The sequence below is a fragment of the Acinonyx jubatus genome, chromosome D4, assembly GCF_027475565.1.
Source record: "Acinonyx jubatus isolate Ajub_Pintada_27869175 chromosome D4, VMU_Ajub_asm_v1.0, whole genome shotgun sequence".
NCBI classification, from domain to species: Eukaryota; Metazoa; Chordata; class Mammalia; order Carnivora; family Felidae; genus Acinonyx; species Acinonyx jubatus.
The window spans coordinates 46,459,358-46,474,301 of record NC_069391.1 but is presented as its reverse complement, the minus strand read 5'-3'; the positions used below and the strand labels follow the sequence as shown (position 1 = coordinate 46,474,301).

At 40.1% G+C, this 14,944-nt stretch overlaps 1 long non-coding RNA gene across 1 annotated transcript in view; it reads right to left on the bottom strand.

The window, feature by feature from the left end:
- Positions 1-2,030: 2,030 nt before the first annotated feature.
- Positions 2,031-14,944, bottom strand: part of LOC106986380 (uncharacterized) — a 47,678-nt gene continuing 34,764 nt past the window's right edge. Inside the window, exon 7 of the long non-coding RNA XR_008291162.1 lies at positions 2,031-3,118. This is a non-coding gene — a long non-coding RNA (uncharacterized LOC106986380). The remainder of the gene's footprint in view (positions 3,119-14,944) is intronic.

Genomic DNA, 14,944 nt, shown 5'->3' with positions numbered 1-14,944 from the left:
TTTTTTCTATGTCACACTACCATTTCCCAAATATCTATAGTGTGCCAGGGCCTGTGCTGTCCATTTTACAGACATTATAACTAATTCTTACAAGAACCTATGAAAGCAATTATTCTGCTTCACAGATGAGGAAAGCGAGACTCAGATAATATGTATTTCTGGTGAGTCACCATCAAGTGGCTGATATGTAAGGCAGTGATTTTGTTGCAATACCTAAATACTGCAACAGAACAAGGAACAGGGCACACTAGGGGGACAGAGAGAGGAGTGACTTAGTATTCCTGCAGGGGATGAGTGAGGAGGTAGTGAGGAAGGCTTCACCAAAGAGAAAACACTTTAGTTGAGTCATGATGTATGAACCATTTCCCAGGAGAATAAGAAGGAAAAGCCATTCTGGGCCCGAGGAACATCTGTAAACACCAGGAGTAAAAGCAGTGTTGGTGTGAGAAAACTGTAAGTATGTGGCTGGAGTGCAGGTGCTTTTATGGCCACAGCAGAAGGTGAATTTGGAAGTGGAAGCAGGGGTCATATTTTGAAGGAGCTTTTGTGTCATGTTGAGGAGCCTGAAACTCATCCTGTAAATGATGGGGAACAACCAAAGGATATTAAGCAGGAAAATGACAATCCAGTTTGATTGTGGAAAGATCATTCTATGCAATAAATATAAAAGTTGGACTTGGGATGGCCTACGACTAAAGGCAAAGAGGTCTATGAGGAGGTCCCGATTAAAGCAATTGTCGCAGGAATGTTTGGAGCTCTCCTGAATAAAACTGTCACCTGCTGTTTCCCTTTCTGCCTTGACTGTCAAGAAGTTCAAAGCCATATTTAATCCTCATTTACAGTAACTGTATGAGCCCTCTGAATGAGTATAGTTTTTTCACCTCCATTTCATGGTGTAATTGTTTTCTATTGCTGCTGTAACAAATTACAACTTATTTAGCAGCTAAAGATGACATAAATAGGTAATCTCACTGTCTCCATGTGTCTGAAGTCTATGACAGGTCTCACTGGGCTAAAATCAAGGTGTCTCGGGGCTGTGTTCCTCATTAGAGGCTCTGGGGAATGATCTGCTTCCAAACTCATTCAGTTTCCACACAGTAGTAGAAGTGAGGTCCCAGCTTCCTTGCTAACTGTAAGCCAGGGGTTGGTTCTCAGTCTTCAAATCCCTACCTGCATTCCTTGACGCGTGGTGCCCTTCATCTCCGAAGCCATCAACAGCGGGTCAGGGTCCTTCTTGTGCTTTGAGTATCTCTGACCTCCCCACCCCCCCACCTTCTGCCACGTCTCTCTGACCCTTCTCCCTGCCTCTTCTCTTTTTAAGGGCTCATGTGATTACATCAAGCCCATGAGATAACTCAGGATACTCACTGTGTTTAGAAGTCAGTGGATTCAGAACTTCAACTCCATCTTCAAAGCCTCCTCACAGCATACTCAGATTACTGTTTAATTAAATTCCAGGTAATGGGGATTTTGGAGGGACATCAATACCAAACATGGTTTTAGTTTTTGATTTCCATTTCAACAGTTTTATTGAAGGGCCTTGATAAAAGGCATCATAAGCCTTTTTTAGAAAAGAATAATTTTTTTATTCTTCTTTATTATGTTGACTCTTTTGGAAATAAAAGTAAATATTGTTACTGCAGAAAGTTTGGAAAATAAAAATGGAAAAAATCAATCACAACCAACCATAAACCCATCACCTATATATGGCCACTGTTAGTATTTATATTTTCTGTCTCATTTTCTTCTTCTCATATTCATAAAAGCTGAAGTTCAAACTACATGTGCAGTATTCTACTTCTTAAGTTAATGTCAGGTTGGGAGCAATTTCTAGCATTTAATACTTACATAATTGCCACACAATATTATAGTGAGTATATATACTTTATTTTTTATTATTTTTTTAGAGAGAGAAAGAGAGCATGAGCAGGGGAGAGAGACAGAGAGAGTGGGGCGGGGAGAGACGGAGAGGGAGAGGGAGAGGGATGGAGGGAGGGGGGAGAGAGACAGAGAGATAGAGAGAGAGAGAGAATCTTAAGCAGGCTCAATGCTCAGCACAGAGCCAGAAATGGGGCTCAATCCCACAATTTTGGGACCTATGCCAAAATCAAGAGTCAGGTGCTCAACCAACTGAGCTACCCAGGTGCCCTATACTGTACTTTTTAAAAGTGCATGGGATGTTGCAAATTTCTCTTTATAAATAACATTGAATTACACATTTTTACTTTGTTGGAATTTTGGATTTTTTCCTGGATATATACTGAAGTGTTGAGTTGGGGTATTATGTCAGTCTTTTTAAAAAGTATTCCTTATATTCTAAAATATGCTTGTAAACTAACAGGTTTTTAACATATGAAGTCAGAATAAGAAGCTGATTATGACTATATAATTATGATTATATGTCTATCACTTACAATTCCATTGCAAAGATGCAAAAAAAATATTTCTGCAGAGTCATCTTTTCTCGTAATATAGCTCCCATTTCTGAATATACTTGAGACCTACTATAATAAACTTCGATTTACAAAACCCACTAAAGGATGTGGTAGTCATTATTTCTGTTCGCCAAATATTGCCTGCTCTCTTTAGAGGCGTATCATAAGATTTCATTTCTCCGTTCCCTTGGGTTTGAGGTAGTGAGCTATTTGATTTGGCCGATTACAGGTAATGTAACTGAACAAGTGTGTCACTTATTGGTTGAAAGCTTAAGAGCTACTATGTGATTAGCCTTACACTCTTTACCTGTCCCTTAGAGATTTGCTATGCTCCAGACTGTGGTTATTCTCCTAGTTTAGGATCTGGAGATGGTACAAGGTAGCAGAGCCCCTTGAAAAGACATAGTGTGAAAGAGAAATACACCTTCCTTCTTTAGTCCACCAAGATTTTAGGATTGTTTGTTGCATAGCGTAATCTCTCTCCATAATCTCCATTATGAGTAGATAACCAACAAAAATTAGTACACAGAAATGAGCTCCTACCATAACAAAAATGTAGCATTAACTAGAAACTGCTGAGGAAACCATCCATGGAGCTGGAAGAACGGTGATCCATGTTTTTTGGTATGTTTTCATGTGCGGTATCTCAGAATGCATACTGTATACCGAACAAAACTGGAGAACTAAGGGAGGAAGTTGGAAAACAGAATGTTAGGAACGTGCTGGCTGCTACCGGCTCTATGTGACAAGGCGAGATCAGCTTATGGTAGAGGTATGCTACGGAATGAACTGGTTGGTTTACAAGCTAGACTAAAAAGGAAATAGAAAGGTCACAAATTCAAGGGCTTGTGGTGTTAGAAGAAATGGCTACTCCCCATACCTAAATAGTAAAATATGTAATTGAGAAGGGGTTTTGAGCAACAAAGGCTGATTCAAACTCTGCCGTGCAGCTAAAACTAAATTAAGGATAATGGCAATAGGGTTAAAAGGTAGTGGTAAAAGCTCTGAGCGGGTTTAACGTGTGTACCCATTTCCTGTTGCTTCTGTGACAAATGACTACAAACTTGATGGCTTAAAATAATGCAGATCTACTTGTATAGTTCTGATAGTTTAAATGGCTCTTTCTGGGCTAAAATCAAAGGGTTGGTAATACTGTGTTCCTTTCTAGAGGCTCATGGGGATAATCCATTTTCTTACCTTGTCTAGTTTCTAAAGGCTGCCCACATTCCTTGCCTCATGGTCCCCTTCCACTTTCAAAGCCAGCCATGGCTGGTCAGGTCTTTCTCCTATCACATGACTCGGACTCTGACACTGACTCTCCTTCTGCCTCCCAATTCTGCTTTTTTAAAAATTATTATTTATTTTTAAGTTAGTTGCCATACAGCCAATTCTGCTTTTAAGGACCCACCTGATTACATTGGACCCACCTGGATAATTTAGGATACTCTTCCTGTTTTAAGGTCAGCTGATTCACAAACTTAATTCTCCTTTACCACATAACAGCATAGTCACAAGTGTAGGGATTAGGATGTAAACATCCTTGGGGGACACTTATTATACCTACCACACACTGACATCTAGAATATCCTTTAAAATGAACAACATTGTTTAGAGCAGAGAGATAAAAAGTGTTGTTCTGAACACCTGACCAGCATAAGACACCCACACTGACATCAGGGAAGTGAATGCGTGAGAGAAGGGAAAGGCATGGGAGTGAGGAAGCAAAGACACTCATCAAATAGGAAAGGAACTGTCATGTGTTTTGGTACATGACACTGAAATCAAAGAGAAAGAAATCCAATGAAGTTCTTGAGAGAATTATCTTGCCCCCCAAAATCAACCTGAAATAAAAGAGAACATGACAGTTCATGACTTAAGGTAACACTGAGACTTTTGCCATCATTTGTTAGAATGCAAAGTAAGAAGTCTGCCTAACCCCAAGGGCCGTATATTCCCTGATACCCACTTCAAACGTGGCCATGGAAGGTCATAGAAAGTGAAACTGGACTGAGCCAAGGACCATAAGTATAATGAACCAGGAAGCCCCTCTTCTACCAGAAGAGGCACTTGATAACATCTACCCAGTGAGACTTCCGAGTGGCAACAACCCAGTAATTGAGGTATGCCTCCTGTCTGTTCACTACCCAAGCAAGAGTGTTCATTGAAATTATCCAGGTCCCGTTTTATCCTGTCACTGGGTGTGGGTAGGTGGGTGAGTAAAGAGGTTGATAACCTGCAATTTTAGGTATAGGTCTCTAGATCACCAGGAGCTATATCTGGACTATATGTTGCATCATTCTTGATATGAAACTACCAGAGATTCTGGACTTTGTGCTTGGTGCTATGACTGGATGGATTTTGGGTTGTCTCCCTTAAAGGAGCAGGGAGAGAGAGTGTATTTTACCTGCGGGGAGGAGAGAGGAGCAAAAGTTTGGTAACTGAAAGGGCAGAATGTGATCATCATTAGTGCTCCTCACTAATATCCAGTTCTTATTTCCTTCCACCCATACAGAAGATTGATCATCTTAGCCCTTTTTGGTTGGCCAGGACAACAGGAGTAGTTCCGAACATTGGATCTCCATTTCCAGGTCAGCATACTTAATTTCTTGTCCAAGTGTCTCCTGAGTTCTCTTCCCCATGCTGGAGTGATCCTAGAAGCATGTGTGAAGACCGAACTTCTACCAAACTTCCAGACTTTCCTGACCAACCCACTTTGGACAAATAATTTGAGGAATAAATATGTTTGTGATGACTGGGAAGTTAATTGTTACTGCAACATAAACCAGCCTATCCTGACTGATACAGAATACAAAGACTTTTTGATTTTACTTTGTAAAAGTTTTATCCTGATGTATCTTTAAATATCCCCTAAGATATTTCAATAAGAATTCACATACAGGCCCGTTCTGTTTATACAACATGTTCTTAGAGTACACCTATTAGAGAAAGTAAGCTGTATCTTCCCTGTTGCCTTCTTCACTTATATGCATTTCAATATATATGTAACAGTGATAAAGAGGAGAAGAGTTTGTAGGAAAATCAGATTAATTATATCTGGGATAGCCCTGTGCTTCATCGCATTAATCAGGCAAAGATTTTTGTTGTTGTTATTGTTTATTTATTTATTTTGAGAGAGAGAGTGAGTATGAGTGGCAGAGGGGCAGAGAGAGAGGGAGAGAGAGAGACAGAATCCCAAGCAGGTTCCACTTTGTCAGCATGGGGCCCAATGTGGGGCTCAAAGTCACAAACTGTGAGATCATGACCTGAGCCGAAGTCAGACACTTAACTGACTGAGCCACCCAGGCGCTCCCAGGCAAGGATTTCTTAAACACGGATTATCAGCTCTATTTAATTATGAAACAGAAGTTTAAGACTTGGGTCTGTCAACTGAGCACTTCTTGAAGGCTGCAGTAGGAGGAGTGAAAAACCAACCGCATCAAGCAGCCCCAGGGTTGGGTCACAAGGGTCAGGACTTAATTATGTTACATACAGAGGGAACTGAAGAGTAAATCTCAAATTATCAAAAATCACAGAGACTAAATCTATTATCATGGTGAAGGTAAAGTCAGGAACAGTAGGGAAAGTGATAAAATGTAGGTAATTGCACAACTGCAGCTAAATAAAAATGCTGACCTGGTGCAGCAACAAGATGAGAAGGTACAGGCTTTTCCTGTCATGAACAGAGCAGAGAAAATGGGACTTCCTTTTATCAGGGGTCCAGGTTAAATACATAGGTATTAGGCAAACGGTGTCCTACCATTTGGACAATGCTACTCTCTTAGTATAATGGACGCGTTTCTACAGTGATTCCTTCAGATTGTCAATATCCTGGGACTTCCATGATTTCACCAGAAAAGACTGGTCTTCATCTCACATGAAAAACTGATCGCAGAGAAGCCAAAAGGAGTACAGGATTGTCCCAAAGAAGAAGGAAAAAGGAGGAGGAGGAAGAAGAAGCAGAGCAGAAGGAAGGGGAGATGGTAAAGGAAAAGAGATGAATGTCTAAAAAAAAAATTCAAAGGAAAGAAAAGCTTCATTAGTTCTGGGAAATCTGAAGACCAAATTAGGGACACTGCTGAGAGAGCCAAGGGAAAGGACCCAAATAGGGGCCGAGGCAGCCGGAAGCAGGGGCGTTCAGGGTTTTGGGGGGTGCAGGCAATAAGGCCTGGCCTGGGAATAGAAAGACTGTAGGTGGTTGCATCAGGGTACCCAGAGCAGAGAAAGCTCTCTAGGAAAGATCTCCCGGCTAAGCCAGTGCCCTATTTGTCTTTCGGCTCCTAGTGTTTCACAGCCAAGAGAACGTCTGCGTGGCCCTGAGCAGTCAGGCAGGCGCCCCTTCCCATACATGGGAAGAGGTTTATTACATTGGACACATAAAGTAACCCAAGTGTCCTGAAGAGAATATGAGAAAGCACATTTAGTCTTTTCCAAAGGTGTGAAACCAATCTCTCCTTGAGAAAGGGGAAAAAAAATTTTTTTTAAATAAAACAATTCATCTTCTGCTTATTCTGAGTAGGAATTTCAAATGCCATGGTTTCCAGTCAACAGTCAGTCTCATCACGAAAGAGTGCAGCCATCTTAGAGGTATACCTGAGGATTTATTCTGAAGCTGGCATAAAACACCTGATCCCGAAACAATCCCATTTGAACTAAAATTCATTTGTGGTCATAAATTGAAGAGATGCAAACAACAGAGGTGGCATTCCTCGAGCATTTTCAAACACAACAGAAGAAGAGAGTGATGGCCTCAACACAAGCAAACTTGTCAAAATGTTGCTGGTAAGGCTTTCAGCTGCTTTCAAATGGCATCTCTCATCTGAAATATTTTTCTCAGGTTTTTTCTGTTTAATAAAATATTTTAGCATTAAAAGCCCACAAGGCATGAAGACCTTTTCTTGGGGCCTTAAAGCTTATATTAAGCTTTTCCCGATGACTTCACAAATCTTTAAAACAGCAGCCATGTTCTGTCATAACGGCATCCCCACATTCGGTTTTTACTTGATTTGATTTGCGCAGTGCAAAAAGAACTGAAGTCCAAAGATGTGCCAAGTATGCTATCTGGGACTTAGATTCATCTCTATGAGCTTTGTTTCTTCATCTGCAAAACAGGTGTAATAACACCAGTTCTACCCCATCCCTGAGTTTTTAGAGAACACAGTGAATATAACAAATTCAAGTGCTTTAAAAAGAGAGAAACACCATGGAAATGTAACGCATGTATTATTGCTGGTGTTACTATCTTTCTTTTTGATTGCAATTTATGTGGCCGAAGCTCCAATGCAAGGGCTCACAGAAGATCTGTTTCACATTCAGGCAAGTTCACAGACACCTGGAAGCCTCACACGCATCACAGAGGGCTTATAGCTGTCCAGAGAACTAAGACCTTTGAGACACTAAGAAACTCCATTATGCATAACCACTGAGGCAAAAGAGAGTGACTGGTGATGGAAAAGCTAATTTGGTGGCAATAACAGGGAGAAGGTAGGAAGCTAATCGAATCATCTTTCTAACAAGCTTTCAGATAATGCCTACTCTACTGATCCACGAACCACATTCTGAGAAAAAAAGAGAAAGAGAAAGAAAGAGACAGAGACAGAGACAGAATGCATGAAGAGTTCAGGTGGCCAAGAAATCCCAAACAGTAAACCATAGGAAGTTATCAACATACGTGCTTTCCAGAGCCTATCACATACTTCACCTTCCCAAATGAGATATTCACTCTCAAAGAACTCATGCTCTCCTTCTGTTCCTTCCGAAACTGTACATTACATCCAAATGATTTCCTACCATGCTGTGTCAATACACCGCATTGCTAAATCAGTGAAAAAAGATGTGGGGTTACATCTGTGCATAGGAAGCTATGCCTAAATCACAAACCACTACATTTATATGTGTACTGCAGCCTGACAGAAAATGTTACTAACAGGTGGGTCTGATACAGGAGCATTTCTTATTTCTTCAATCAAAGATTTGTGACTTCTGTGTACCCAGCACTGTGCTAGGAGCTGGAAGTGCAGGAATGGACAATAAGACATGTGCCTGCCATCATGAAGGTTACAAAACAGCAGGTACTGGGTGGGGTGGAGAAGGAAATAGATAATAATGAAACATTAGCTATATTACTAGGGGGAAAAAACAAGGAGCTGAGCTAGTATCAGAGAGTACCCACTTTTTTGTTTGTTTGTTTGTTTGTTTGTTTAGAGAGAGAGAGAGAGAGCGCGAGCACGGTGGGTGGGGAGCAGTGAGACAAGGAGAAAGAGAATCCCAAGCAGGCTCTGTACTGCCAGCATGGATCCTGACACAAGGCTTGAACCCACAAGCAGTGAGATCCTGACCTGAGCCAAAACCAAGAGTCGGATGCTTAACCGACTGAAGCACCCAGGCACCCTGTAGCAGAGAGTACCTACTTTAAATAGAGTGGTTCTTTCTGAGCAGGTGATAGTGCCAGAGGACATGGCTAGAGAATGAGAACACGGAAAACTTTCTCAGAAAAGAGAAGGAATTTGCAAAAGTCTGAGGAAGGAAAGAGATTGGTAAATTCAAAAAACTGAAGAGAAGCCAACATGATCAGAGATATCCAATAGCTTAAGCCAAGTGTAGCACAAGGGAGGATAAAAGAGTTTTCGTTCCTTACTTTAATGAACACTCCACCTACTCCATCAAACACTTTATTAGAAGAAGACAAACGGTCTCCATGCAGCTTTGTCCAAGTGAGGGAGATACATACTCATGATATGTCACTGTAAGTTGATTTGGGAGAGGTACTGCAAGCCTTTGGAACATATAAGGAGTTGGGGTAGGTTCTTTCCAGGATATTTCTTTTTATTTAAAAAAAATTTTTTTTTTAACTTTTTTTTTTTTTTTTTGGAGACAGAGAAAGACAGAGCATGAACGGGGGAGGGGCAGAGAGAGAGGGAGACACAGAATCGGAAGCAGGCTCCAGGCTCTGAGCCATCAGCCCAGAGCCTGATGCGGGGCTCGAACTCGCAGACCCCGAGATCGTGACCTGAGGTGAAGTCGGACGCTTAACCGACTGAGCCACCCAGGCACCCCAGGATATTTCTTTTTAACATCACTATCCTCCTAATATACAATTTTCTTGTGGAAAATCATTTATGTTAGCTTAAAATAATATATATTGAAACTTTGGATAATTCAAATCATTCCAAAGGTTGAAATATACATTCTCCAATTCCAACACTTCTACTCCAAATGGGAATATGTGTGAAAAGTTTGCAGGAAAGGCAGGTTGTACTGGCTGATTTTTTTTTTTTTTTTAAGTTCATTTATTTATTTGGAGAGAGACAGAGACAGCACAAGAGTGGGAGGGGCAGAGAGAGGGAGAATTTCAAGCAGGCTCCAAGGTCAGTGTGCAGAGCCCAACACAGAGTTTGGGCTCATGTAACCTTGAGATTATGAGCCAGAGCCAAAATCAAGAGTCAGAAGTTTAACTGACTGAGCTACCCAAAGGCCCCGAGTGATTCTTCAATTTTGTTCAGCGTGAGACCTAGACATGCCAGCCATTCTTTTTGAATTCCTCTATCATTTCACAAGCGATCCCTTCATTGGGCAGTTTACTACCTTTTGTGTGCCAACTATCCTGTCTGCATCAACAGTTATACACTGCCTGGGGGCAAAGATTCAGTATTCTTTCCCTCCAAATGACCCAAGGCAATGTTTTGAATAAATTAAGGTCCAGATAATTTGATTCATTCAGATTTATAACATATTTTCAAAATATTTCCAAGGTTCTAATACATTAAAATGTGTGATTAACTTGGAAAAAAATGTTCACTACTTTCTGTTCAAGGGAAAGTTTCAGAAGGCATTGTTTAGAGAGAAAACGACTTCCTCACCACCCACTCTCCCCTTGAGCCTTTGGAGAAATGAGAACTAAATAATGGAGCTTCTTCCACCAGGAAATCTGATACTAAGTGAGCTCTCTTCAGATACAAGGATAAAATTATTTGATAAAATTATTAACAATAAAAATGGCTCCTCAAAATAGATTTGCCCCAAAAGATTCTCTACATATTGATTTGATTTTCAATAGGAATCATATAATTTGTGTGCCAAGTGGTGTTGAATAATCTTTATTTAATTGTTTTGGGAGGAAATGATGGAATTCATTGGTGATGGAAAGAACTCTTTTTGGCCCCCATTCATTGTCAATAAATATTTACTGACTATCTACTATGTGTCAGAGAATATACCAAGGACATAGAATACACAAAAAGAAAGTGATGATCCCTTTTCCCAAGAGGCATGCACCCTAGTGGAAAAAATTGATCTACTGGTTAATTATTTCATCAATTCAACATATGTTTAGTACACACCTGTTATGCACTAGGCTTGATTCTAGACCATAAGATACAGCAGTGACTAAGACCATCAAAGCCCATCTCATGGCATTTACTTCTTAATCAAGATCTACACAGACTGTAAAGAAATAAATGAACTAGAAATTCAGATATAGAAAAGTGCCTTGAGGAAAATAAAAAAGAGTGATGTGATGGTGAATGTGGATGGAGTTGCCACTTTAGACTGAGTGAGAAGGAAAGATATCTCTGAATAGGTAATAACTGAGCTGACACCCAATGAAGCATGAAGTCAATCCAAAATTGACTAGGGTGGTTCAGTCTAAATATCAGATGGATAAGAGGGCAGAATGAAAGAAGAGAGGATATCAAGTGGTAGAAACAGCATATACAATGAAATGAACACATAAAATAATACGACATGTTCTGCAAACCACCAGTAGGAGTTGAGAGCCAACTGTGGAGTGGTGAGCCTTGCATGTCAGGTGAAGAAGTTATATGGTAGGTGATGGGAAGCTCCTGACCCAAGGGTTTTTACGATGACCCTGTCTCATGCCTTGTCAGCCTATCTCCTGGTTTCTGAGATGGCTATAGGTAGGTTGATCAATTCCTGATGCTAATCTCCCATCTGCTTTCTTCCCTAATATTATGTAACATGTATATCTTCAAATGAGCACTTTTGCACTAAACTCTAACTCTCTGCTTCTATATTTATTTTCGCCATTAGATTGTGAATTCCTTAAGGTTAGGGACAATGACCATTTGATTTGGCATGGCCAGAATCTGGGACAACATTAGGTACATAATATGAGCTCAACAAATTTTAACAGGAAGTTGACAGATAAATAGACAGGTGGCTGAAAGTTCATACTATCTTTGAATTAGTCTCTAGGACTGAAATCAAGATATTAGCATTATAGCATGAGCAAATAGCATTAAGATGAGGTTCACAACAGTTGTTTCTCAGATATTTTCCTGGGAGTGTCTGATGTCTTTTAAGTCCACAGGTTTAGGATTAGTTGCTAAGCTCCACTCAGTCTTGTGATGCTGCCTCCCTTTGAGCTTTCTCACTAGTTTTTGACCAAGCTCACTGTTGGTTTTCTCTAGCCTGACCATTAGCTCCCTCTAGAGGAAAGTGAGGAATTACTACTTAACTCTAATCATCATGTCTATTTTTATCTTTTACAGAGGCTGATCAGAGCATCTCTGGCAACAATTCAATGACTGGTTTGATTCCATGGACCATCCTTCAGGAGGGATCATTTCTCAATCTGTGAGGAACACATCAGTGTGTTACATACAGATTGCTTGTCATCCCTCAAAGTGCCCCTCTTTTGCAGATTATTCTGATGAGAGAGAGGTAGAGGCAGAGAGAGAGGGAAAAGGAGAGAAATAGAGACAAACAAGGATGGAGGGAGGAAGGAAGGGAAGAATGGATAAATGGACAGAAGGATGAGTAAAGGAAAAAAAGAGAATGTGTTACCCTGTTCAGAAAACATATTTATTCATATGTTCACATGTTCATATTTAGAAATTACTGCACGTGACAATGTTATATAATCTGTATGTGGCAAGGTTTCCAGATCATGGGTCTGGGGAATAAACCCATAGCAAATTTGGATATGCCATGTAGGCTACATCTGGGCAGACCGGCATGGAAGCAAAGATGGTGCAATGAACTTCAGAAAAGACGCAATACTTGAAAAAGTGGACAGTAGTTCCTAAAGTTCAGACTCCAAATTAGTCTTGAGTAGTGGCTACTCTTTATCTCTGATAGGAACTGGATGGAAGAATTCTAGATAGGAAAGGAATATACTCTCAGGAGAGAGATAATTAGGTACCAATCTATTTGTGGAATATTCGTTGGAGGTTGAAAGTAAGGAAAGATTTGGGGTGCGACCTTGAACAGTGTTTAACAAAACCGTCTCTGTGTTTCTGCTCAGCCCCCAGGAACTTCTGATGGACTCCCAGGGAAATAAAAGATTGAATAAGATGAAAAATCTGTATAATATGTGCAACTTAGAAATATGAGAGGTCAAAGCCATTCTGCTTGTAGCTTAATGGCCTGGTTGAACATTGAAGAAAAGAAATATCAGCTTCATCAGGTAAAAACAATATGAGGATAAGAGAGGCATGTAGGAGGCGGTCAATAAAATTTAATTTCCTTTCTCCCTCCTTCTCTGCCTCATCGCCATTCTAGAGGCAGGAATAACCACAAACACCTGCACGTAAGCATGCATGTGTACACACACACACGCACAACATGCTCGTGCACGCACGCGCTCATACACACACACACACACCTCAGGAACAAGATCCTGAAATGACCAACTGTTGCATCTTTGGCCTCATTGATGCAAACCTGACCAGTGGTGGCCTCTTCTTGACTGCTTCTCCTAAATAAAATTTATTTTGGCCAACTGAATATGTGAATGAAAGAAATAATGAATAAATGGGCAATTCAGTGAATTTCTATCTATTCAAATCTATACTTGATACCCTAAGACATCTTATACATTCAATCCTCAGCATGCCTACAGAAGGGAATTCTTCTCTCCCTTTGTACACGAGGAAACTGAAGCTTACAGAAAGTAAAGAGCTTGCTTAGGATCCTAACATGGGAACTAAAGAGTTGAGATTTACATCCAAGTGATATATTTTAAGTCCATTTTCTTTTCCTATACAAAAAGCCTCAAGTTATAGCTGAATTCACTCAGCCACAGTATCAATCCTAGTCATTAAAATAAAAATTTGGTTGCAAGAGGTGCCAGGGACTTTTGCATAGGTAACCTGAGATCCATTCCCAAATACCTGAACACCCACTGTCTCACATTCCTTGAATCTAGGAAGGGCCGGAAACCTGACTTTTAGCCAAACGATTTGTAAGCTGAAGTTTGCTGGAGTACCCAGAAAATTATGCTTTATGATAAAAGAAGCATATACCTCTAACACTATGCCTGCCCCTCTATGTCCTTCAGGAATACAGGCATGATGTCTGGAGCAGCAGCAGCCATATTGATATGATCAGGAAAATTACAGAGATGCTGCCCTTGACACCAAGCTGCTCAAACAAGAGTAGCCACCTGTATTCTGACTCCTTGATGTGTGAGAAAACCAAACTACTTGTTTAGGTACTCTTAGACCTTATTCTTGTACTTACAGGTAAAAACAACAACTGATGCAGGAGAATGTCTAAAGCACTCTCTAAAGTATCCAGATTAGTGAGCCAACAGAGAAGAACAACTCTAATTTTATAATGATAAATATCTATCCGTACATGAAAACCATATTTTCAAAGTCATAATTTCCTGCTCTGAAAAAAAAAATCAAATATCATCCATGTTCAGTTGATCCTAAACTCTGAAGCATATGAATGACAAAAGAAAATTTTTATGAAAATTGAATTAAGATAAAGACAGTTACTCTGATTTTTCTAAACAGCATCTAACACATAGTTGATGCTCAATAAGGCTGAGTGGTTAAATTATGTACCTTATTAGCAACACATCTCAGTACTATCATTTGGAAAAGTTCTTTCTCTCACAAATCAATATTATGAAGAATAAGGCAGCAGGTGGAGGATGTAAAAATGAATCATTTTTCAATAACTTCTTTCAGTGTGGAAGACTTCAGATGTCTAGACATATTTTGCTATTGAATCCCACACTGATATTTCAGGAGTTGTTTCTCCCCATCGCATACAAAATTACTCTAATTATAGCCAAGCATTTTGCTCACCCGCTGTCTATCCTGAGCCAAGAGTAAAGTCCGTCGGTGCCCCTTCCGGTAGCTCCAGCCGTGGCATCTGGCACCCACCTCAGTCATCAGGTATGGGTTGAGAATTAGGATGTTTTCTCTACAATTTGACGACGAACATAGTAAGTTATTTTTAGAATTGAGTGGAAAAGTTATAAATTTCCCACACGGCATGTCATTGAAAGTTTAATCTATTACTTAGTAATAAAAACGTGGAGAATAACAAGTAACAAAGCTTTGACTTAAAAATTAGTATTTCAGGAGACAACAATTTGGAAGCACTTTCATGTTCTCATGGTTTCTTGATCATTTGCAGGTTATCAGGTATCCCATGATTTGTAGACTTACATTCATGTCTTATTTGAGAAGTTTTCAGAAAGATAAACCCAGCAGGGTAAGAAAGCTCAGATGTATAATCGTGGCAGGGACACACCC